Source organism: Ambystoma mexicanum, chromosome 4q (genome assembly GCF_040938575.1).
Source record: "Ambystoma mexicanum isolate Mex_15411 chromosome 4q, UKY_AmexF1_1, whole genome shotgun sequence".
Classification (NCBI taxonomy): Eukaryota; Metazoa; Chordata; class Amphibia; order Caudata; family Ambystomatidae; genus Ambystoma; species Ambystoma mexicanum.
The window spans coordinates 1,235,589,347-1,235,616,612 of record NC_090928.1 but is presented as its reverse complement, the minus strand read 5'-3'; the positions used below and the strand labels follow the sequence as shown (position 1 = coordinate 1,235,616,612).

Here is a 27,266-nt window from a genome sequence, read left to right as displayed (position 1 = left end):
CGTGGCCCACATTGACACCTCTGGCCGTGCCATCTGCATTGCCCAAAGACCTGAGAAGAATGACCTGGTTCTGTGTGATGAAATTCAACCCGGATGTCCAGGATTGCATCTTAGATCTTCCGTTCGAAGGGGGCGACCTCTTCCATTCCACAACGGACGAGGAGCTGGATAAAAAGAAAAACAGCTCACAAACGGCCAAATCTTTATCCATCTTGACAAAGACTACGCCCAAAAGGTACACCCAGTCACAGCAGCGCTCGGACAAGGGGCATACATACGCAGGGTTCCGCAGCTTCCAGGAGCAGAGGTCCAAGCAGCCTGACCGTTCACCGACTCATCGGCGCAAACAAAAAGGGTGGCGAGTAAGGGCTTTTTCCAGTCCCCCTTCTCCGCAACAGCCTCGTAGGGAACCAAGGCATGACACGCCCCTCTGGGTCCACATGTCTCCAGTGGGGGGCAGGCTTGCTCTCCATGCACATTTCTGGCGCCATAATTTTGCAGACCCCTGGATCCTCTCACAGGGTACCGTCTCACAGGGTACCGCCTCACTTTCCCAGCCTCTCCTCCCCTCCACTCCCACAGGTTGGGACAGCAACTTTTTTTGGTGGAGAACCGGTTGCTCGTCGAGAGCCAGGCAGTGGAGGAAGTCCCAGCCTCCCAGCAAGGCTTGGGCTTTTACTCCATGATTGTTGCCATTCAGAAGAACCAGACGGGCCTGAGAGTTGCGCTGGACATTCCCAACCGCTTCAAAAATTCAAGATGGTTACGCCAGCTTTGATAGCGGAGACCTTGTGCAAGGGAGACTGGATGTTCTCCCTGGATCAGAAGGACACATACCTACTCGTCCCGATCTGGCAGCCTCATTGTTCTTTTCTAAGATTCAGGATCATGGGCTACCATTTCCAATACAAGGTGTTTCCTTTTGGCATCAACTCGGCCCCCAGGGTCTTTACCAGGCTAATGAACACTGTCTGGCAGCCCTCCTCAGGTCGCAGGGCCACCACATCCACCCGTACCTCGACGACTGGCTTGTCAGGTCGACTTCTCTGGAAGCAGTGCACCCTACTTCCCACGCTCTTATGAACATACTGCACGAGCTGGGTTTTTCACTCACCCTCAAGAAGTCACAGCTGCTGCCCACGCAGAGACTGGCCTTCTTAGGTCTCATTTGGGACATGTGCTCCGAGAGAGTTTTTCCCTCGGAGGACAAGATCACGGCCCTCAGGAGGGCCACCGCACACTTCCTCAGCAGAGAAGTGACCTTGGCCTGGTGGGACCAACATCTACTGGGTCTCATCGCAGCAGTCCTGTTGGCCGTCCCCCACATGAGACTCAGGATGAGGAGGATACAGCTGCACCTTGCAGCCTCTTGGAACCAGGAGCTTAGCTCTCAGGCTGAGATGATCCACATTCCTCTTTCACTTCAACCGGACCTCACATGGTGGTCCAGGGATTGCAACCTTCGGCTAGGCAAGCCCTTCCAGCAACCTATCCGCAGGTCACCATCACCACAGACTTCTCTCTTGATGGTTGGGGGGCCACCCTGGACGACCACTTTCTCCATGGCTCCTGGACCCGGCGGGAGCAGGAGTTCCACATCAATTGGCTGGAACTGAAAGCTATCTGACTGGCGCTCAGAGCCTTTCTTCTGGTTATTGAGGGCAAGGTTGTCCTCATTCAGACAGACAACTCTACCAGCATGTTCTACGTCAACAAGCAGGGAGGGACCAGATTCCGCCCACCGCCACTGTGCAGGCTTGCAGTCAGCATGTGGGAATGGGCAATGGTGACCAACATCTAGCTCAGGGCTGTCCACCTGCTGGGGGAATCCAACCTGGAGGCAGACAGGCTGAGCGGATTGGGTGCGGACAACTACAAGTGGCAGTTGACCAACCTTGTACTGCAGGACATTTTCTACAAGTGGGGACACCCCCAGGTGGACCTCTTTTCCTCGTGGGACAACAGGAAGTGCCAATTGTTCGCCGCCTTGCAGGGTCGGGGCCCAGGCTCCCGGGGTGATGCATTCCAGATTCAGTGGGACGGAATAACAGCATACGCCTTCCCGCCCACACCACTGATACACAGGGTGATATGCAAGATCAAGGAATCTCGCCACCTCAGCATCATTCTAATAGCACTGTGGTGGCCGGCCAGGCCATGGTTCTCGGAGCTATTCTGCCTCTTGGAGATGCCGCCCATTCACCTCACGGCGGGCCCAGCACATGTTCTGGCGCAGAATGGGGGCAGGGTCATCCACCCCGCCCCACAGAAACGAGCCCTCACAGCGTGGTTCCTGAACAGGTACCGCTAGGTCAACTCAGCCTCTCCCAGGCTAATTTAGAGAACCTACGGGGCGCCAGGAGCAAGTCTACAAGGGCCCAGTATAAGAGCAAGTGGACCAGGTTCTGCCACTGGATAGACTCTTAAGAGTTTCAAACCCATTGCAGGTACCTTGGACAATGTGCTCTCCTCGGTGCACCTCGCCCACTCAGGAGTGCAGGTGGACACTTGCTGCAATTACTTGGCAGCCATTGGGGCTTACAGAAACTCGGAGGAGGAAATCTTTTCCTCTTCCAACCCGATTATCAAGAGACATTTGACGGGACTTGCCAGACTCTACCCGCCCATCAAGAGGCCTCACCCCGTGTGGGACCTCAACATAGTTCTTGGTGCCCTGGCGCAGAAACCATTTGAACCAATGGCATCTGCGGACATCAGGCTGGTCACCATCAAGACGGCCTTGCTATTCCGCCTCACCTCGTCTCGCAGGATGAGCGAAATCCGGTTGCTGGTTGCCTCAGAACCATATACTACGTTTCACAGGGACAAAGTAGTCCTGCGGACACTCTCAGCATTCTTGCCCAAGGTGCCTTCCACATCCATCTGAACGAAGAAATAGTGCTACATATGTTTTTTGCCGAGCCCAAAGATGAGGCACAGAGTTCTGCATTGCCTTGATGTCAGGCGTGCCCTGAAATTCTACTTGAACAGGACCAAGGGTTTCCGCAAGTTGGACACACTTTTTGTCACCTTCGGCGGGTCTTGGAGTATCAGGCCTCTAAGGCCTCCATAGCCTGTTGGATGGTCTCGGCCATCAAGGAAGCTTACGAGGGCCAGCGTAAGCCACTGCCGGCCAACATGCACGCCCACGCGATCAGAGCCAAGGCAACGGCCATCGCTTTCCAGCGGCACATCCCCTGGCAAGTCATAAGCAGGGAGGCCACATGGATGCCAGTTCTAGATCAGATGCGGCTTTCGGACAGGCGGTTCTTAGAAACCTGTTTGCTTAAGGAGGGTATCCTCTCCACCCTGGGGCTACATTCAGTTGTAATCGCCAGGCAGTATGGTGTATGGAGGATAGGGGACGGTACGTAAGAGTAATTATAAATCACTCACTGTAGTGACCAACGTACTCTTAGTCCTTAGTCCCCTTTCCTCCATACGTCCCACCATCCCCCCACCCCCCAAATAAAACTGGTGTCATTAGGCAATGTTAATCTATTGTCGACGCCTCGTGTGAAGTCACACTACCAGCTGCACCTCCTCAGGCGTATTCTTCCTTTCCTCTCCTTCTCCCAGAAGCTCACTGTCTCCAGAGCTCTGGTTCTCTCTAGGCTGGACTACTGCAGCAGCCTCTTTCTAAATCTGCCTGTCTACTCTCTGCAACTTATCCAGAACAAGACTGCGAGACTTGTCCTTGGCCTCAAGCCCAGGGATCATATCTCTCCAGGACTTAAATCTCTGCACTGGCTCCCAGTGGCTGTGAGGATTAAGTTCAAAACCCTCTGCATCGTCCACAATGCCTTCTGGATCCTGGGGCCGCAATACCTTCAACTCTCTCTCCCTAAATATCTTCCTTCTCGAGCTCTCCGCTCATCCGGCTCTAACTCCCCCAGGATCAGTCGCTTCTCCAAGCAACGAGTTGTGGTAGATCTTTCTTTGCTGGTGCCTCCCTCTGGAACAGCCTCCCTTCCTCCCTCAAACTTGAGGAGAACCATGTCTGGTTCCGGAAGCAGCTCAAAACCTTTCTCTTTGCTTCTGCTTTTTCTCCTCCTCTGACCTCCTGGCTGTAACCGAACTGCACTGGCTACCTGGACACCCTGTGATCTCGTACCCAGGTCCCCCTCCCGCCAGCATGTCACACCTGCACTGCCCAACTGGCAACCCCCGCATTTGGGGACTGTTTCTGTATCCCTACAGCCCCCCCTATGAGTCTGTGACACATGTCTGCACTTAACCATTCACTTGCCACATGCTGGCCATTACTTACTTATTATTTTATTTATTCCCATGTACTGCACTGTCCCTGCCCCCTTCTCATGCACTTGCGCGATCTGAACATAACCTAGCCTAGTAAGATTGTTTTGTCCTCCCTTTGTTCCCCTCCCCTGCCTCGTTGCGCATTGAAACACTTGTACATAGGCGCGTTATAAATGCCATATCATATCATATCTATAGGAACTGAGGTGTGGCGCCGGAGGTCGGAGTCAGGGCAGCGCATGCTCCTCTAAATGTAAAGGGGAATAAGGTTTTTTTCTGGTGAAAAAGGTTCCGTCTCCCGACCCTTGGAATGGAAACTACTAAGGGGACTACTAAGAGTACATTAGTCACTATGGTGAGTAACTTATAATTTCTAGAATAATATTGATTGTTGCACCTTGACATTAGTGCAAATATTGGTTGTTGCACCCTGCCAGTTCTCGAATAATATTGATTGTTGAACCTTGCCATTACTGCAAATATTGATTGCTGCAACCTGCCATTTTTAGAAAATATTGGTTGTTGCGCCTTGCCATCAGTGAAATATTGATTTTTGCACCCTGCCATTTGTTGAAAATATCGATTGTTGCACACTGCCATCCTGATAATATGCTTGATCCTAGCATTCTATTGAGGCTCAACAAAAATTGCTCCTAACCCTCTGATAACATGCACTGTGCACCATGTGCTCCCCAAAGGCAGACCCCTTGGACCCTGCTCTCCGCATCTGTCCCACTCATAACACAACCCATGAGAACTTCCTGCCGCAACCTTAGGCTATGCTCCAGGGACATGGGTTACAAAGCAAAAGTCCTCCACACAGTTAAACCTCACCTCCAGAGCTCACCCAAGCCACAGGCCCCCACACCACCTGCCCTGCTGAGTCCTCTACCTGTAGCAAGCCTTGCCTCCCTTCGACCCACAGGAATGAAACTGCTACCACCACTACCTGCCATGCTGCCACTGAAACACACCTTCACTGCGCACTCAATGTACTTCCATCCCTGCTCATCCAGCAGACTTGCACCATCTAATAATGACCCACGACCTAGACCTATGCGCTGTGACCGAGACCTGGCTTCAGGATGCATCTAGCCCAGCTCTGACAATAGCACTCCCTCTGCGCTATACCATACTCTGCCAGGACATCCCTCTCACTAAAGGAGGCGGAGTGGCACTTATGGCCAAAGACTCAATCTATATCCGAAAAATAGACCACACTAACTCCCGCAACTACAATCTCCTATCTCTTAAAATCTCCACCTCACACAACTGCACCATCACTTTTCACATTGTATATTGCCCACCAGGCCCTCTAGCAGACTTCCACGCCTCCATCATGCACCTGGTCTCAGATTACCTTAAAACATCCTCCAAGGTCGTCCTAGCAGGTGATCTTGACCTAGGGCTTCACAACCCCAAGAACACTCCAGCCAAAAACCCTGCTAAAGCACTAGGAACTCAAGGCTTCTTACACTCCAACAACCCCACCCCCAACAAGGGCCGCACCATCGACTGGTTTATCCCACCACAACTGTGCCCCAGATGTCACAGCCAACCTCCCTCTCCCATGGACAGACAACCACCTCATCCTCTTCACTCTCTCCACCCTGAAGGTCTAAAAAGCCACCACCACACCTCTCCCTTCTGCACTCACTAGAAGTGCATGCCTCCTCACCAAGGAAAGGCTAGCGCCCTATTTCAAGGTCCCAGTCCTTGAGGCTCCATTCTCCAATGATCCTGAGGCCTTAGCTCTCTCCCCCAACACCATTTCTAGCTGAAGCTATTGATGCCATTGTATCCTTAAGTCTGTAAAGCCAAACATACGAAACACGCTAACAACTGGTTTACTGCTGAACTCGCAACGCTACGCACCAAAAAGCATGCCGCCCTATCTAAATAGCAAGCTAGCCAACTGACACCTGACAAACTTGAGTTTGACAAACTGTCCAATGAATTTTAAAAAATCTATAAGAATAGTCAATGCCAAGTCCAGCTGTAAAGAAATGTTCTCCATCTTTAGGGAGCTGGAAACTCCCGCCCCCCAAACCCTCTACGCCCCCCCGAATGAATCATGGTGCGCTGACATATAAGCAGCCATGCTCCTCAAGCTTGACGTCTTGCAGAACAAATTCAGAGCAAATCAACTCAACCCACTCCTCGCCAATACAACTAAACCACCTTCATCCGACCAGCAGACTACCGACATTACTCTTGTCTCGTTCAGAGACGTCAATGAGACGGAAGTCACTGCCATCATGAAGAACCTCAAACCATCCATATGCAAAGGAGACATCTGCCCTGCACCCCACTTCAGGGAATGCACGGACCTCCTCACACTGTTCCTCACACTGTTCATCACACTGTTCATCAGTGCCTCTTTTGAATCAGTATCGGTTCCTCCTAGCCTAAAAGAAGCCTGGGTTCATCGACTTGTAAAAAATAAAATAATACCTCACTTGACCCATCGAACCCCAATAACTACAGACCCATAACCACTGTACCCTTCCTGCTCAAGATTCTGGACAAAGCAGCATACCTGCACATCCAGGAATTCCTAGAATCAAAAAACATACTTCCGTCCTGGGCACAGCACCGAGACAGCCCTTTTGGACTGTAAAAATCAAATTGACAATATCAGAGACTCTGGCAAACCTGCCCTTCTCCTCCTATTAGATTTATCGGCAGCATTTGACCTCATGGATCACAATCTACTATGTCAACATCTCTCTTCCTCAACCTTCTTCTCACTGAACGCAATCACATGGATTGCCTCCTTCCTTGAAGGAAGAGTCGTGCGTGTCTGCTCAGACATAGCAGCTGCTAATCCAGACACCAACGGTTTATAGTGACTTTTCCAATAGTCTATTTCGAAATACCAAAATGTCGAACCAAAAGTGGCGAAATATTTTTTTTCAAATGCCTTTTTGGGGGGGGGGGGGTCCCCCAACACCGTTTTTCAGTTTTTTTTAAAAAAAAACATCTTTTTTTGCTAACTAAACAAAACTAAACCCTATAAAATAAAAAACAATACATTTGAGAAAAAAAATGTCAGCACTTGTAGTTCGACATTTTGGTATTTTAAAAAAAATGTATTTACTTGATTATAACCAATATAAAAAGAATTGATTTTTACAAGATGAAGTGTCACGTTAGTAAAGTATGGCAACGTGGGTTGTTAGTCCTCCTGAGATCAGCCTAAAATGGGTTTGATTTCAGACTCAGTGGCCTTTTTTAAAGCCGCGTCAAGCATCTTGACTGTGACTAGGGCCCATTTCGTCTTTTTGCCTGCAATAGGTCTGCACATCAGTCTGCACCACCATGTAAGTTCTTCTCTCAGAGATGAATCGTGGAATAGTGGTAGTAAGAAGGCTTCACGCAAGTAGTCAGTTTTAGGACAGTTCAAGAGCAAATGTCTTGTTGCTTCTACCATTTCCGAGTTTAAACACAGTCTGCAGGTTTAATCTGTGGTTTGGGTTCGAATAGCCCGAATTTCTTGGGTTGGCATCAGGTTTAATCTTGTTCTCATAAAGAGTTTCTGCAGAGTCTTGTTTGGGAATTTGATACAATAGTTCAATGGAAGGTTCAGTTTATTTGTAGTAGGTGGTAGTTGGCCGAGAAGTTTGTTTGCAGTTGCCAAATTGCACGTGTTGATCCAGTCTTCTTGCGCCACTTTGGTTTTGATTTTTCCAGAGTTTTGTGTTAGAGCCTCTTGGGTGCAGGCCAGATCTTTCAGTTTTGTCATGAGTTTCTGTTCCCAAGAGATCAGAGCTTTGCAGCGGCCAAGGCGGAGTTCTTCCTGGATCATTTTATAGACGGGAAGTGTATCTGGGTTTATGATTTTCCTCAGTGTTCTCATTTGACTTTGTTCTATTGAGGCCGTCAGCGAAAGTAAGCAGAGTTCACGTCTTATAGCTGAGATGGACGAAGATTTGGGCAGGCCCAGGACCACTTTCCAAAGGTAACCCTCCAGTTTCGGCCATATGGAATCTTGGATGTTGAGAGCCAGGTCCATTCCGTAAATTAGTGAAGGGACCACCTTTTGTCTATAAAACTGGATCACCGGTACAAGGGAGAATTTTCCATATTTGCGGTCGATTAGTCTTGTTTGTGCAGTCAGCGTTTTTATTTTGGTCCAAAGGGCCAGGTCCGTTGATTTCTCAGATCTTAGTTCATCGATCATTATGCCCAAGTATTTTATGTTTGTAACTGTCTCGATCTTTGCGTAGTTTAAGAATCAGGTACTGCACGGTCTGGATTTCGAGCGCTTGTTTTCCAGGATCAAGATTTTGGATTTCTCAGTGTTTATTTCCAAATCATTTGAAGATATATATTTAGCCAGGTTTGTCAGCTGACGCTGAAGACCTATTTGTGTTTGGTCCATCAAAATCATGTCGTTTGCATAAAGTATACTGGATACTGGAGTGTTTTCTACTTTAGGCGGAAATGCTCTAACCAATGGTTGAGTGTACTGGAAGTCACCCAAGAAGGCGATAAACAGGGCCGGGGCTAGAGGGCAGCCTTGATTGACTTCTCGTTCTGATTTGAAATCTTCAGATAGCATGCCTTGTCGGTTTAAACGGACTCGAATGGTTGTGTCTGTATGTAAAGCGATTATTGGAGCCAAGATTTCTGTTGGACAGGGCCAGTTGGTCAGTTTGCTGGCTTACTTTGCTGGCTTACTTTGCTGGCTTAGTCTTTGCTGGCTTACTTTGTCGAAAGCTTGGGATAAGTCAATAAACGCTAGAAAAACTTTCGGTGCACCGTTTTTTATATTTTCCTTGATGATATTCAGGATCATGATGTTGATGCTAGTACTGGCAGACTTTAGGAATCCCGTATGAAAATGGTATGTTGATGGAGAGGTTCTTGCCCACTTTTGGAATCTTGAAAGGAGTAGAGTTGCGAATATTTTTCCCATGTCTAAAAGGGCTACTGGCCGATAGTTTGCCGGGTTATCTCTGGTTCCTTTTTTGAAAATAGGGACAATGACCGCCTCAGTCCATGTTGCAGGAATTTGTTTGGTGATTCTGCAGTGCTCGAAGATTTTGGTTATCGGGAAGGACCATTCGATTTGATGTTGCTTCAGGTCTATGTTGGTCAGACCATCTGGCCCCGGCGCCCTGGAAGATTTCGGTTTTGAGATTGCTGACGTAACTTCTTCTTGGACTGCTAAGTTTACCCATGGTGTTTCGTTAGGGCATGTGGCCGAACTTGCTGGCGAACAGCCATTTTGGTATTTTGAAAAAATAATGTGGACATATTGTCTGGATACCACACTATCCTCTTCGGAGTGCCGCAAGGCTCATGCCTATCGCCCACATTGTACAACATCTTTACTATCTCCCTTTTCCATCTACTTGACTCGCTCGGCATCATGTACACCAATTATGCCGACGATATTCAAGTCCTCAATCCTCTCTCCGGCAACTATGAGAATGACTCCATCACCCTTAACTCCATCTACGCCACCATCCACATATGGATGGCAGAAAACCGGCTATGCCTGAGTGGGGACAAGACGGAACTACTTCTGCTTGCCTGACCGACTCACGCATCATCCTTGACGCCAAATACCAAGCTTTCACCATCGACAACATCACCGTCCCAGTCTCGCTGTCAGTCAAAACTCTCGGAGTCTACTTAAACACAAACCTAACTATGTCCAGACAAGTAAGCACAGTAGCTACCTCTGCAGCTTACTACTACAAGCTCCTCAATGCCACCAGACTGTTCCTATCCACCACCAACTGTCTGAATTGCCCAAGCAATCATAGGCTCAAGGCTGGACTACTGTAATGTACTCTATACAGGAACCTCAACAATAAACCTAGACCAATTACAAACCATTTAGAATAACGCCCTCCGCGCAGCACTCGGCATAGCCAAAAGGGAACATATCTCTGCAGCCAGACAATAAGCGCACCGGCTGCCAGCGCATCCTGTTCAAGACACTTTCCATCCCACACAGATGCATCCACAACACTGCACCCCCCTACCTCTACCACAGAGTCCTGCATCCTGCGGCAAGACCCATTCGGACCCCATATGCCAGCTACTGCCGGTCCCAAGAATCAAACGTGCAAGAGGCGGTGGCGCCAGCTTCCCTTTCATTGCCTCGAGACACTGGAACTCAATGCCCCACTCCATCAGAAGTGAACCTTCTCATCTCGCCTTCCGTAAGGCCATCAAAACCAGATTGTTTATCTAAAATTGCACTCTGTATGACCGCAGGCCTAATGTAACACTGCGGCCTCCTATAAGTGTTTAACAAAATATCAAAACCTGCACATTGTACTGAGACCATTCATGCCTATCTAGCCAATGAAGGGCGATTGTAATAAAGCCACACTCTTGAATATTGTAAATAATACATGTAGGCGGACTAATCTAACCGATCTCCCACTCATGTGATGTAACTAAGACCTATTCCTGTAACGGGGCCTCGATGCCCCTGGGCTGTGTGAGCGCTTTAGAAGTGGAAAAAAGCAAAGGTTCTCGACGACTGCCTCGTGGGCTTCCTGCCGCCGAAGACATCCACAACTGCTCGACAACTGTCGACCGCGTGGCCTCGGCCCTCCGGCCAGGCCCTTACAGTAGGGAGAGTGAGGCCCTTGGTTTTTTATTCTTTAAGAATGTATTTACTTTTCCCCTCTCTTTCTGGTCTGGCTGCTGTCACCCTCTGCTATGGAGAGGACGCCCTTTAAATTTTGACCGTCGTGTAATGGCAAGTTTCCCTGGCAGGACACCCATCGCTGTTGAAATCGGTGTCTTACTTGAGACCACGACGAGCACTCATGCAAGTCCTGTAAGCTCTTTCGACCGAAAAAAAGTTGAGACAGGCAGACTAAACAATGGGCGGCCTACACTTTGCAGGCTGAAAGCCATTCCCCCGTTGGCGCTTCGGACGACTAGGAATCCATTGGCAACCATGGCTCCGAATTGGAAGCCATATAACTTTCGGCAGAACCTTCAGGCTCCCAAATGCTCGTCCCCGACAGACAGGCCACTGGCTCTGTTATGGGGACTGCACACGCCGGCAACAAAAGGGCACACACGCACCACAAATACCTAAATACCCAAATACCCAACCCCTAAGGCCTCCTCGACAGTCGTCAAAGAAGCGTGCAACATCAACAGGGCCGCCGAAAACTTCGGTGCCTCCCGAACCTCGTGGTTCGGCACCCTCCACGCAACCGTCTTTGCGGCATGCGATTTAGCATTCCCCTGGAAAGGGCGTTCACCCAAGAAAAATAAGTTCGCTGAAACACTGTCCAAGGGCACACATGCACCTAAGGACTCTGTGGAGTCACCAGTGCAGTCAGGCACGTCGACACCTTCCATTCAACCGCCGAAAATCTGCAAAAGCCTGGCGGCTATCATTTTGGCAGCTACAGAGCGCACAAGGGCATACCATCTCGACGAGAGGCATATCCTGAAGCCCCCCAGCCTGATTAGGAAAGAAATTGCCCCCTTCTGGGCAACCTTTTTCCCCTCCAGACCCTTCTGCATCTTCACTTTGGACTAGGGAGAGATGGAGAGATTTTAACAATGTATGGACAAAATGGCCCAGTTTGACCTTTCAGACAAATACATCACTCCCAAAAGACCCATGGAAGCGGACTCCTGCCCCATTCCTTGTAAACTGCAGAAACTTCCCATCTCTGCACAAGGCTACCAGGAGGATATCTTGGTTGTCTCAGAGGACCCAACACAGGAGGATACCTATGAGGACATTAACCCATTTGCTCAGGACACAGCTGATCAAGACCCTGACTGGGATCAAGATCAGTCGGGGCATCAGGCACCATGGCTATTACCAACACATACCTATGACCTGGAAATCATTTGTCTAGATCCCCCTTCTTCGCCTCCACAGAGGGAGTTGTTACCTGTAGATGACCAGATGATATTCAGCGCTATTTTAAAAAGAGTGGCCTTAAGGAGAAGCCTCCGACTAGTCAAGACATCCCCTTGCTCAAATCTATAAAGAGTCACCTAGCTCCCTTCTTGGGGTCACTGTCTCTCACACGGGCGGTCAATCCCTGGGTTCAAAAATTATTCCACACATCACCTTCCGACCCACTATACATACAGGGTCCTGCCACAACGGACTCCCTGGTGGTTAGAACCACTAGGAAAGGGGCAGGAGTTCCACTATCCACGGCAGAAGCCCCTCCAGATAAAGATTGTAAGAAACGTTGTCCTCTGTAAACGCATTACTGCCTCTGCAGCCTATTCTACTAGGATCGCAAATAATACAACTCTAATGGCAAGGTGCAGCGATGTCCAATGGGACCTTGTCCAGGATAGCTAACTAGATGTTCCAGAGCCCGCCCGATCACGCCTGCTGGCAGTCGTGGCTGAAGGCAGACAGATTACCCACAGCATATTGAAAAATACTCTGGACTCTGCTGAGACTACTGGACGCACTCTAGCCCATGGGACTCTACTTAAGAGACACGGCTGGTTAAAAAACTCTGACTTTAAACCCGAAACTCAGGCCTCTCTTATCAACAAACCTGTTGAGGACTCAAACGCTTTTGGGAAAGCTATTGATGACGCCCTGGATACTGCGGAAAAGGAGCACGAAACGCTGAAATCACTCAGCCAGATCACAGCCAAGTCCTTCCAATGTGGAGGCTCTAACTCATGCCATTCCTTTCGTGGACAATCGCTTTCCCGCTCTACCCATGGACTATAAGGCTCAGGAAGTACTACGTGGTCCTCCCGCCAAGGCTCTTCTTGTAACAGCCAATATCAACAGAGTGGTCCTCATAGAGGCAAGGGTAGAGGCTGGAACTCCACTCCTAGAGGCTCCCAAGCCTCCACCTCGAAGAGACTCGCCGATTCGGGTCCCCTTCCACACCTCCCCGGTCGGGGGTCGCTTATCATTCATTCATTCACGCCTGAGAGGGGATCACATCAGACAATGTGTGTTAAAGCCTGTTACCCACGGCTACTGCATTGACTTTCACCGACCACCTCTATTCCATCCACCAAAGAGCAGACGCCTGCCGCCAGAACACCTGCGCATCCTGCTGGAAAATGGCGAAGGGCGCTGTAGAAGTCGTGCCCATTCACCAGGTAAACCAGGGTATTTATTCACTGTACTTTCTTGTACCCAAAAAGGATCTCACCATGCGCCCTGTGTTAGACCTGCGCCCAGTATTTCAAACCTCAAAAATTCAGAATGACAACACTGCAGGAGGTAATCCCACTGCTGCTGCAAGGGGGTTACATGGCCACATTGGATATGAAAGATGCATACTTTTCCTATTTGAATGTTGCCAGTGCACAGACAGTACCTCATGTTCTTGATGGGACACCCACTATCAGTTCAAGGTTCTCCCCTTCAGCATTGCCTCAGCTCCAAGGGTATTCACGAAGGTACTGGCAGTAGTAGCTGCTCACCTGTGCATACAGTCCATCCCAGTCTATCCTTTCCTCATCGACTGGCTCATATGCCAAACAAATAACCCAGAAGACGGTAGATGTTCTCTTCAACCTAGGTTTCTCTATCGCGGAGAAAGTGCAGTCTAAACCCCAGCCAAGTCAAACAGTTTCTGAGAGCTCTAAATCGGACCAAAGACTGCCTTGTCTTTCCCTCCAACGAGAGGGTTCAAAACATGCTGTTCCAGATCCCTCACTATGTAGCCAGTCACAAGGTGGTTGTACGCAAGGCCATGCGACTGTTAGGGATGATGGCCTCCTGCGTCTACCTAGTTTCTCACGCTCGCCTGCGCATGCGCCCCATGCAAGAGTGGCACTCAAGCCAATGGTGTCAGGCCTGTGGGACGATCTAGTGGTTGTCTCAGCAGCCCTCGTTCAATCTGCAGTGGCGATCAAGGAAAAACCACCTGCGGGGAAAAACCTTCACCACCCCCGCAGTGGAAGCCACTCTCACCACAGATGCATCTCTGACTGGGTTGGGGTCTCACCTCCTTCAACAGACTGTGCACTGCGTGTGGTCCCCGGCTGTAGCATCCAATCACATAAACTTGTTGGAACTGCTAGCAGTGTTCAAGGCCCTCCAAACGTCCCTTCTGGGGAAAATAGTTCTAGTCCTCACGGACAGTACTACAGCCATGTATTACCTAAACAAACAAGGTGGCACTCGGTCTCTAGGGAAGTCCAAACTGTCCCAGAACATATGGAAATGGGCTCTCAAACACAAGATGTTCCTCCTGTAACAAGTTCCAGTTGAACTCAATCTTCTGGCAGACGTACTCGGCAGAGACTTCCCTCTACCCGTAGAGCACGGGTGGCGACTACAGAAAATTGTACTAAACGTCTTCGAAGGATGGGTCTTCCCAAAGGTCGACTTGTTCTCCACTCTGAAGAACCCCCAATGCCCAGATTACGCCTCGAGGTGCCCACGGAACTGCTCCAAGAGGAACGGTCTTCGGATAACATGGTCAGGGAAATTTGTCTGTGCTTTTCCCCCCGGATTGCCCCGCTCAACAGAATAGTGCACAAGATGCACCAAGAGCCAGTCAGGATGATTCTTGGGGCCCCGATGTGGGCCCGCCAGCTTCGGTTCTCCCATCTGATGGCAATGTCGGTCTCCCCTCCCAGGAAGCTGCCATGGCCTTACAATTTGCTGTCTCAAGACCAGGGGGGTAAATACTACATCCATGTCCTCAAACTCTCAATTTAGCAGCCTGGATCCTGAGGTCATAGAGTTTGGGCACCTCCAGCTCCCTCAAAGATGTATGGACATACTTTGAGAAGCACGGATACCTAACACCAGGCATAGCTACTTCAGCAAATGGAAGCGCTTTGTCATCTGGTGTAACAGCAAGGGCATCAATCCTATTGAATGCCCATCTAAACATATTGTCATGTACCTAACCCACCTGTTAGATTCAGGTCTGGTTTTCAATTCTCTAAAGGTCCACTTAGATGCGCTTTTGGCGTAACCCACGTCCAAAAGCAAGGTTTTGTGGTGGAATAATCTGGTAATTCAAGCATTTATGGAAGGGATAAAGAGGCTTCATCCCCCTATTTCCAACCCAGCTCCCAGGTGGTACCTGAATGTTGTTCTTACCAGACTAATGGCCACTCCCTTTGAACCAATGTACAAGGCTAGCCTTAAAGCATTCACCTACAAGACCGCCTTCCTGGGGGCAATCACCTCTATAAGTTTGCAAACTGCGAGCCCTTTCAGTTCAGGACCCATTCGTCACGATTCACAAAGAGAAGGTGGTTTTGCTCACACCCCCACGCTATGCACCTAAATTTATCTCAAAGTTGCATGTAAACCAATCTATAGAACTAACCACCTTTTTCCAGAACCCCACTAACGTGGCGGAAAGAAGCAATGATCTATTATCTGAAAAAGACAAAGCCTCGAAGAAAAACAAACCAGTTCTTCGTATCAGTGGAAGCTGGTAGAGAAGGGGATCATGTCTCTAAATCAGCTATCTCAAAGTGGATTGTAAACTGCATCACACTGTGTTGCACTCTTGCCAAGAGAGATCTACCCTTCACGCCAAGAGCACACACACTTCTCGGAGCACAGGGGCTACCATAGCATTCATTGCAAATGTTCCTCTCGAGTCCATTTGCAAAGCAGCAACCAGGAGTTCTGTAGACACCTTTACAAAACACTACTGCCACACTCTAGGTCTGATTCTCAGGTGGGAAAAGCGGTGCGAGGACATCTCTTTGCTACTGTACCTTCACACATCCCACCACCATCTCTGGGTACTGCTCGCTAGTCTATGCACAGTATGTGAAATTAAGCAGATTCGCAAGCATGAGAAGCATGCATTCCTGCATTACTCACCTTTATAGCATTTCTGATGATTATATCTGCTTGGATTCACATGCGCCCACCCTTCATCCCCTCGTGGATTAGAAGGAACATAGACCTCTTACACCTTCTCTCTTCTGTACTTGTTCACGCTGACTATAAGGCTCCCTCACAGCACAAAAACACAACCAGAGGGACCCAGGCGTGTGAGGGAGTTTGGGTACACTACACGTCACGTTGGGGATACTGTTAATCACGGCCATGTTGATGTCCCCTTTCGATCTTCAGAAGAAAGATGCAGTACTCTGCGTTTTTCACTAGATGTATGACTATATGCACAGCATTTGAATCTAAGCAGATACAATCATCAGAAATGCTATTACGGAGAGTAATGCATGTCATATTATCAGCACCTGATGTTCCATTATGACTAATCTGAATCTCCAAGTTATCACTCCACCCTACTTGATGCAATACCCCTTGACCAGCCACTGTCTCATGCTTTACCACAGGAGAGTGGGGTACCGATCTGTGCCGCATTCGACTTTGCATTCCAATCTGGCTTTCCCAGTTCGACTTTCTTTTTCGTAACCTCAGTACTGACACCCTATTGTTCAATGCCAAGGCGAGCTCACCACACTGCTGTTTTGCAGACACGACACACCTCACCAGTATATTATAGCTACTGTTTTAGTCACAGGGGTGATTATATCACCCTGAAAGTGTTATGGAGTCGGCTGGTGGCAGTTATTTACTTTTGGCTACTCAGAGCTATAGCCACATTCACCACATTAGGAGCCAAATGCTCGTATATGGAAGCCTTTAAGGTAATCCTATGTATTTTAAGCCTCCCTCTGGTCATTTTGTTTTTGACAGTTCCTTTGTGTGGACCTGCTTCAAATTCATCGATTCTTTCACTCTCATGCACAATGAGATTTTGCTGAAATGTAACTACCTACTTACAATGCAGATCCTTTATCTGCCCACATGCGAGTTGCTTTGATAGGTAATAAATGCCAGATAGGCACTATCTAAAAACGGGACTGTTTTCCCTCAAGTGTTTAGTGAGTACATCTGCCGTTTCCTCCCTAGCTTGTATTCTCTCATGTGTTTCCAAGTGTATACTCCTTTATATCATTGCCTTCATCAAACATCCATGTTATTGTACTCTACCACTGTATCCACTTGCATAATGCTTGGTTGCTTCACAGCTAGGTTTGCACTATATAATACCGAGACAACCATAGTGCAGCCTTTCACATGCCCGGAACACCAACCTTAGAAAGAGGATGTAAATGCCTGACTTGGCTGCGGGATGATTCCTCAAGGGCTGCCTTGGTATCTCTGGGGTACCTTGTGAACAAGGAAATGCTCTGCCTCCTGGCTTCGACCTGCAGTCTGGCACTTGGAAGTTGGAGGAGTCCAACATTAACAGTGATACAGAAATATAATTCATGGCATACCCACAACAGTAAGCTCTGTTCTCAAGGTGTGTGCGGTGGGATATGTTAGAGGCCCAATGAAACATCCTCCCTATTCCTGCATTGCCTCACCTTCACTTTGCTGTGAGAAGCACATTTGTAAAATATCAACCTATTTGAGTTTGGGAGCGTTCCCCTCACTACAATCCCACTAGGCTCACCTTACATCAGCCGCTTCATTTCATTGTACATGGTCGATTCTTGCCATGATGAGAGCAACAATTTAGTTTTGTGGGTGAAGGAGAGGAAATGTAGGATTCCTCTTGCATTGTGGAGGAGGAAGCATTTCTTGATAGCATTTATTGGTGTTGTCCATCAGGACTCCCAGATTTATTACTAGCTTAGATGGTGTTGGTGCGGTTCCCATTTCTGTTGGCAATGGCATGTAGGTGGTGTTCTCTTGGTTTTTGGATATAACCATGTCTGTTTGTCTTTCATAGGTTAAATGTTCAAGTTGTTGCCATTCATCCAGTTGAAAGCTTCTTTTAGACACTCTTAGGGTCGAGTGATCGGTTTGAGTGGCTTCGATTTTGTAGATGAGTTGAGTGTCATCTGTCTAGTGGTAGCATGCAATGTATTTTTTGAAGATTCTGATTACTGGAGTCTGGTAGATGTTGAAGTACTGTGGTGATGGTGAGGATCCTTGTGGTAAACCAGTCGTTAACTCGTGGGGTGAATTTGAAGGGTTTTATCCATATGGTTTCTGTTTTGTCAGCTAGGAATGATTTAATCCAGAGTAGTGCCAAGTCCGTTATGCTTACGTCTTCTAGTCTTTTGGTTAGGGTGTCATGGTTAACTGTCGAAGGCTGTGGATAGGTCGAGCAGAATCAGGTTTGAGGTAGCTTGGGCACCCGCGTTCGTTTTTAGGCCATCCCAGATGGATAGTAGTGCTGTTTCTATTCATCTTTCGGGTCTGAAACAGACTTGTGCTTGGTCTAAAAGGTGGTGTTTTTATATGTGTTCTTGGGTTCATTTGTATATGTAAGTTTCAAGGCGTTTTTCTGGGTAGGGAATGTTTGAGATCGGCGTGTAGTTGGAGAGGTCTTCTACGTCTCCACTTGTGGTGTTTCAAAGCGGTTTGATATATGTTGATTTGAAGGCTCTTGGTACAGTTCCTGTTGCTAGTGAGAGATTTAGGAGGTTTCTGTAATAGTCTGACAGCGTTCCTTGTGCGAAGATTGATTTGTAGATGTCAAGGGGGCAGGGATCCATGGATGATCCTGCTTTCTTGCTATGCACCCCCAATTCAAATACTTTGGAGCGACCACCTCATCATTCCATTCATAATCACAACGGCCGCTCCAACAAAAAAGCAACAAGAAAATCAACCCACCATGATGAAAAGAAACTGGAGAACCATAAACTCCAACCTAACCGAGCTCCTAGAACTTGGCAAACCACAAGCATCAACCATGGAAGAAGCAGACCTAGACAAAAAAGTTGCCCTACTTCATACCTGGATCGCAACAACCCTAGACGACATCCCCAAAGAAAAGCCCTTCACCCCATCACGCAAGAAAACTACAGCAAAATGGTTCACCCCACCACTCAACGCCATGAAAAGAAAAAACAGAATACTATAATCTGAATGGAGGGCCAACAACACCACCGCAAACAAATTGAAATTCCTACAACAGATCCGCTCATATAAAAAGGAAATATAAAAAGCAAAGAGGAAACATTACGACAACCGGATCTTCAGAGCACCAAACGCTTAAAAAGAACTATTCAAAATCATAAACGAAATAAAAAACCCACCGGGCTGCTACAACGCAACACGCCAATTCCATCGATTTAAACTTTGCGAGGACCTTGGAGACCACTTCAAAAACGAACCTCCATCCAATACACCATACAAAACGGACCGAGCGATCACAGCTCCAACCCCACCGACACAGACAAGGAGCACGCAAACAAGCTACGAAACTTCCCAGAAATATCAGTTGAGGCTTTCGTCAAACTGGTAAACCAAAGCAACCAATCGGGCTCTCCTGAAGACCCCTGCCCCCCGGACATATACAAAACAATTCTCAAACAGGGAACCACCATGGAAAACCACAGGAACCTCCTCAACCTCTCAATCTCAACAGGTAAAGTACCGCAGGCCTTCAAATCAGCTTACATCAAGCCGCAACTCAAAGACACAACAGGAAACGTAGAGGACTTATCAAACTACAGACCCATCTCCAACATACCCTACATAGCCAAACTGCTAGAAACGTACGTCTACCAAATAACCCAAGAATTCATAGAAGAGCATTGCCTACTAGACCAGGCACAAGTTGGTTTCAGACCTTTGAGAAAAATGGAATCGGCTCTCCTCTCAATATGGGACGACCTAAAAACAAAAGCAGATTCGGACAACCGTATCGCCCTGATTCTCCTTGATCTGTCTGCAGCTTTCGACACTGTCAACCACGCCATCCTCATAAAGAGATTAGGACTAGGGATAACAGACACTGCCCTACTATGGATCAAATCATTCCTAACAAACAGAACAGAAACAGTATGGATGAAACCTTTTAAATCCAAACCCAGAGACTCCACGTGCGGAGTACCACAAGGATGATCCTTCTCCCTGCTTCTATACAACATCTACATGTACTTATTAATCAAACTCATCAAAAAACACGGTCTCACATGCTACAACTACGCCGACGATACTCAAATAATCTTCAACATACAAGACACCCGAGAAGAAAACACCACACTAGAGAATTGCCTTTGTGGCATATTCAATTGGATGAACATCAACCAGCTCAAAATCAACCCAGGCAAAACAGAGATAATGATTGTTTCATAAAAGGGAGGGAGACGTCAACTACATCCCCTGGCCAAGAGAGCTCGGCACCACACCAGAACCATCATCAACTGTAAAAAAAACCTAGGGGTCCTGATTGATGATAACCTCACTCTGGAGCCACAAATAAACTTGGTAATCAAGAAATGTTTCTTCCTCCTGCGAGCAGCAAAAAGGATCCTACCGTTCCTGTCGTTCGCCAACAAAACACTTAACATCATTGTTCTGATCATGTCCAGAGTAGACTATGCCAATAGCCTATACCATGCCCGAATGACTGCAACGCATACAAAATGCAGCAGCCAGACTCCACTGGCTACCACTAAAACAGCAAATAAAGTTCAAGTCCATGTGCATCACGCACAGAGCAATACACAAACAAGGCGCAGAATTCCTAAGCGACAAACTACGCCTACATCAACCGACAAGAACACTAAGATCAAGCACCGACATACGCCTGGAACCAAAACCCTACAACAGAAAAAAACTCGGAGGATCCTCTTTCTCTCACCAGGCACCCAAAACCTGGAATGACCTACCTAAGAATATACAGAATACAACAAACCACCTAGCATTCAGGAAACTCCTCAAATCATGGCTCTTCACAGCGTAACCACAACAGAGACGCACTAAAATGCCCAGACATCAAAACAATGATGAACATAACTCCAACCTTGGCCACTCTCAAATTGGACAAACACTCGACCCAAAGAACCAACCACTCAACAGAGCATAAGATATCATGGAAAATAGCCACAAAAGGAAGGCTCCAGAGACTGATCACATGCCTACACCCAGACGAAAACCCCCAAGTGACTCTCCCACTTGTACGTACCGGACGAACCATATCCAGACCGACGGACTCATCCAGATAGAATTGTGATTATCAGCATGGCCACACTTAGATGGAATTACGGATGTTGGCCTGCGTTGCATTTAGATGGGACTTTGATTGTCGGCATACCCGCACTAGGATGGAGTTGTGAATGTTGGCATGTCCACACTTGGATGAAATTGTGAATATTGGCCTGTGTCGCATCGGGACAGGACATTGAATGTTAGCATGCCCGCACCTATGCGAAACCTGAAGGCTAGCATAGGCCACACTTGGAATTGTGGAGATTGGCCTGCGTCGTATCTGGATGGGATTGATTGAAGGATAGCCTGCCCACGCCTAGAAGAAACTTGAATGCTAGCATGTGCCACACTTAGAATTGTGAACACCAGCCTGCATAGCCTCCAGATGGAGTTGTGAATGTTAGCATGCCCACACCTAGACAGATTTCTAAACACTAACCTGCACCGCATCTAGATAGGACTGGGAATGTTGGCATGACCCCACATGGGTAGAATTCTAAGCATTGGCCTGCGCCGCATCTAGACGGGATTGTGAAGGCCAACAAGTGCCACACTTGGACGGAACTATGAATGTTAGCATGTTAAAGGACAGGTAACCCACTAACCAATATAAGCACAAACTCTGCATACTTATCTCACTCAAAAAAATCACACAACCATCTCTCGCACAACAAGCCACACGCACTTCACAACACTGCAACAACACATAAGCCGGAGCAACAGCACACGCGGACTGACACCGATCCGATAGCCGCACCAAAACTCAGCACCCAGTGTATATCGAGTTGAAGCTGCCAACAGAACACCACTCCTCTCACTATCCTACTCCCTCTTCACCTTACTAACGGATCCCACCTTCTCCAGCATGGGGTCTGGCATGGATTCACATGCTCATGAATATTCCCCGTCGTCAGGCTGGGAATCCTCGGTAAAGAAAAAATCAGTATCAGTTTTGTTTCTGATCTGTCTTTCTTAGTGGTAACCAATCACTGGTCTCTGGTTCATACTGCCCCCAGCCAATGACTGCCCTATCCCTAAGCCCCGCCACTGGCAGCCATCTTCAGATTTTTACCGCACGCTCAAGTGTTGGGAGTCCTCGTGTTTGGTTCTCGAGTTGTTTGCAGCGTTTTCGCACTTTTTCAAAGAGATTTTCTCATTTTTCGGTCAAATAGAGCCTCAAGCTCCACCGTTTCTACATCCGATCAACGAGGATCCGTTTCAGATTTTTCTACGCCCCTTAAGGGTGAAGTTTTCGTTGAGTTACGCTTCTTGGAGGAGTCCAGACGTTTCTGTGGCCTACCCCGGACATGGCCCAGGAGAAAGGAAGCTCGACGCCCGGAAAGCTGTTCAGGTTTTGCCCTGGATGCCAGCTGCAGAATGTGTTCAAAGAGGACGAGCATTCGAAGTGCCTCTACTGCCTTCATGAGGACAAAACGCACGTGGAGAAGGACTGTGCGTTTTGCGGGAACATGTCGGAACGGACCATCAAGGATCGACATCTTCGTCTCTCCAACTGGCTGGAAGGAAAGAGCCCGTCAGGTGAGAAGAAGAAGACTGAGCGGTCTTCTAAGTCCTGTGAGGGCGCCCCGGCGACGGGGGCCCAACAGAAAGCAAAGCACTGCCAGTCCGAGGGCACCGGGAGCACCGAACGGTCGGGCTCCTCGGCTGCCAGGCAGGGCGCATCCTCTCCAGCACCATCAACCATGAGCCAACGCTCTGGCTCAGGGAAGAGGAAAGCCGAGAACCCGGCGAAGCTTCTGGAGAGGCCTCGGTCGGTCTCGAAGGATCCAGCTGAGGGGGGACGGAGGCGCTGACCCTCCTCCCAAGGTGAAGGCCACAGGCCCGCAGAAGGTGGTGAAGGCCTTGATTCACCCGGCTAAGGCCTCTATCGAGGAGCAGCCTGGGGAGGCTACACAAGTGGAGGCGACCTCGGGGCCCAGAGTTTCTCTGCCACCGCGGAGGGAAGCCTCTTTCAGGCCCATCGAGAAGACCCCCGTGAAAACCCTGGCGGAAAAAGAGAGGGGGAGCCTGTGGCCATTGTGGACACGGACACAGTCTCCGAGGAGGAACTGGTTGAAATCTTGGAGGGCCTCGACGAGGGTGTCGAAGAGGCTCGGTCCCACAGGAGGGATCCCGACGAAGGGGACAACGAGAGCGCCGGCGAGGTTCCTAGTCAACCGTTGCGCCCGTCGCTTCCGGAGCCGCAGGACAACTCGGCGGCCATTTTGTTGGCAATGCAATCCTTATGTTCGGAGATAAGGACGAGATTGCCCTACCACCGACGGAGGAGCTGGAACCAGGCCCGACGGAGGAGCCAGAGCCAGGCCCGTCGGGAAGTCCCCCAAACAAGAGAAGACAGACCCATCCAGCCCCGCCGGGAACGGACACGGCCACAACGGGTACGGATGACGACGACGGCGGTGACGACGGGACGGAGCTCCCATCGCCTCCAGCCCGGGCCTCCCCGCCCGACAAGATTGGGTCTTTCCACGCTATGATCGCCAGGGCATCTGAGCTTTTTCAGCTCTGCCCCGAAGAGATGAAGAAGGAAGGTTTCCTTTACCAACGGCGTGAGGCCAAGAGGAAGACAGTCCTCGCCGTGCCTCTGTTGGATGACTTCTGGGACGAGGGTCTCACCCTTCTCAAGAACCAGTCGACGCCGCCTGCCAAGAGGGATCGGTACAACAAGAGGGCTGAGGCCCTGGAAGCCTATAGAGGACGAGGCAAGTCGGGTGGATCCCGCCGTCATCGCCAAGGCGGCAAGGCGTCCTCCAAGCAAGATTGAACCGACCGTGGAGTCTGGCCCCCACCGAAGCGCCCCGGTGGGAGGCCAGCTGGCGAAGTTCGTCAGCGTGTGGGAGTCCATCTCCACCGACCGTTGGGTGCTGGACGCCCTGGCCCAGGGGCACGCCCTCGAATTTCTAAAAAAGTGCCCCCGCATTCCTCCCGTGGCCAGGAAGGAAAACCACATCCCTCAACTACTGTTGGAGGTAAGGGCGATGCTCAAGAAAGGTGCCATCGAGCTCGTCCCAAAGAGGCTCCGGGGCTCCGGAGTATACTCAAGGTTACTTCCTTGTGAAAAAGAAGACAAGAGGGTGGCGACCCATCCTGGACCTGCGACGACTGAACAAGTACATCAAGGCACAGAAGTTCCGGGTGGTCACCCTCCAGCACTGCTGGGACAGCTGGAGGAGGGCGATTTCCTGTTGTCGTTGGATTTGGAGGATGCATACTTTCACATTCCCATTCTACAAGGACACCAGAAGTTCCTCAGGTTCGTGGTCCAAGTGCGGCACTACCAGTTCTAGGCCCTCCCATTCGAATTGAAGTCCAGGGTTTTCACCAAGTGCCTTGCTCCAGTGGCGGCGCGGCTGCGCCTGCAGGGGATCCACGTCTACCCCTACCTGGACGATTGGCTCATCCGCGCAAGGACAAGGTAGCTTGCCGTAGAACAAACAGCGAAGACCGTCCAGCTGCTCACGGACCTAGGGTTCTCCATCAACTTCCCCAAGTCCCACCTGGTCCCCTCTCAAGTCACACTGTTTCTGGGAGACAAGCTCGACACAGTGGCGCGTCTGGCCTCGCCGTCGGAGGAAAGGACAAAGGCCATCCTAGGCAAGGTGCAGCGTCTCCTGGCCACGGATGTTGCCAGAGTGAGGTCCATCAAGTCCCTCCTCGGGATGATGTCCTCTTGCATTTATCTCATCAGGCTGCGGATGCGCCCTCTACGAGTTCCTCAACGCCTGCTGGATTCAAGCGACGGGCAGCTTCGAGGACAGGGTCCCTCTCAACGAGACCTTCCGATGAGCGATCCGGTGATGGGGCACCCGCGCACATCTAGCGGCAGGGACAGACTTTCAGACCCTGGCCCACCAGGCGACAGTGACGACGGATGCCTCCCTGGAGGGGTAGGGAGCGCACACCGGAGATATTCACGTGAGAAGCCTTTGGCTCCCGGAGAAGAAGCCGCTCCACATCAACATCCTAGAGCTCTGGCCAGTGTTCTGGGCCCTAGGGTCCTTTCTCCCATCCCTCAAGGGCATGGTGGTGAGGATCTTCACTGACAACACCACCACGATGTTCTACATCCGGAAGCAGGGCGGAATCAGATCCCCAGCCCTATCCAAAGAAGCCCAGGATCTGTGGCATTGGGCCGTTGCCCAAGGGATGTGTCTCGTGCAGGTTCATCTGGCAGGGATAAAAAACACCATCGCCGACTCACTAAGCAGAGAGCTGCGCTCGTGCCACGAGTGTGAACTATGCCAGGATCAAGTGGACTGACTCTTTCAGCGATGGGGCAAATCCCAGATCGACCTGTTCTCAACGGTGACGAACACCAAGTGCCAGAGGTTCGCCAGCAGGTTTCCCCAACCGAGGAGCATGGCCGATTCTTTCTTGTTCCCCTGGGACGGCCTGTTCCTATATGTGTTTCCTCCGTTGCTGTTCCAACTCATCAACCAGCTCAAGAGGTTCCAGTGCAGGATGATCCACGTCGCACTGGCGTGGCGGAGGCAGATCTGGTTCCCGGGCCTTCTGGAATTGTCGGTGTCCCTACCGGTCAAGCTGCCGACGGACGCAGATCGTCTTTCCAAAGAAGGAGGCGTCATCCTTCATCACGACCCGGAGTCGCTGAATTTGCAGGCCTGGCTCCTGCAGCACTAGAGTTTGGAGGGTACGATATCCCAGCTGACTGCAGAGAGGTTCTTGCAAAGGCAGGGCGTCCTCAACTCTCAAGTGCTACAGACATAAGTGGAAGAGGTTCTCTGTCTGGTGCCGTGCACAGATTAACACTCTGCGGATTACGGCCCCTCAAGTACTGCCGTACCTACTGTCGCTGGCCAAGGCTGGACTAGCTCACGCTTCCATCAAGATACATCTGGCTGCGATCTCCCGATACACCAGAACTATGGGACGGGCGTCCTTGTGGTCTCATCGCCTAGTGAAGGAATTTATGAAGGGACTGTTCCGATCGTTCCCGCTGGTGGAGGCTCCTGCCCCGGCGTGGGAAATCAACGCGGTGCTGTCTAGGCTCATGGGGGTGCCATTCGAGCCTCTGCATTCGGCGCCGTTGAACTTCCTGTCGTGGAAGACAGCTTTTCTTGTGGCCATCACCTCCGCACGACGAGTGGGAGAGATCTAGGCCCTATCCTGCAAGCCTCCATACTTGACTTTTCACGACACGAGGGTGGTGCTGAGGACGCACCCCTTCTTTATGCCCAAGGTGCCGTCAGGCTTCCACCTCAACGAGCCCTTGGTGTTACAAGTTTTCTTCCCGTCGCCTTTGTCGCCGGCCGAGGGGACTTTGCACTCGCTGGATGTAGCTAGAGCGCTGAAGTTCTAGGTGGACCGCACGTAGAGTTTTCGCAAGACATCACAGCTGTTTGTGAACTTTGGACCTGTGAACCAAGGGAAGGCTCTCTCGAAGGCTTCCATTTCCAGATGGCTCTCCGGCTGCATCATGCACTGTCACCGGTTGACAAACCGACCTTTGCCCGGCCGTCCGAGAGCCCATTCGACCAGAGCGATTGCTGCTTCCACGGCGTTCTTGTCTGTTGTGCCCCTGCGGGGCCTTCTGCAGGGCTGCTAGGTGGAGGTCGACGCACACCTTCACGAGATTCTACTGCGTCGACCGGGATTCCAGGGAGGAGTCCAGAGTCGGCCAAGCAGTGCTGCGCAACATGTTCGCCTGAAGGTGGGCCTGGTGGGGGAGGTAAGAGTTGATTAATGTTGAGTTTATGTAATGCTTAATGTTGAGCCTTTTGCCACCCCCTGTGGTTGTGCATGTGTGTACTGCTATGTATTCTTATATTCATGAGCATATGAATCCATGCCAGACCCCATGCTGGAGAAGGAACAAGTTACTTACCTGTAACTGTTGTTCTCCAGCATGGGTCTGGCATGGATTCACATGCGAACCCTCCCTCCTACCCCTCTGCGGCTCTTCACTTGGTCAAACTGCCACTTTGCGTGCTACCAAATCTGAAGATGGCTGCCAGAGGCGTGGCTTACAGAGAGGGCAGTCATTGGCTGGGGGCAGTATGACCCAGAGACCAGTGATTGGTTACTACTATGAAAGACAAATCAGAAATGAAACTGATACTGATTTTTT

General features: G+C 49.8%; 1 protein-coding gene across 2 annotated transcripts in view; it reads left to right on the top strand.

Annotated features, from left to right (window-relative positions):
* Positions 1-27,266, top strand: part of LOC138468306 (zinc finger protein 318-like) — a 616,069-nt gene that overhangs the window by 584,221 nt on the left and 4,582 nt on the right. The window lies entirely within an intron of this gene.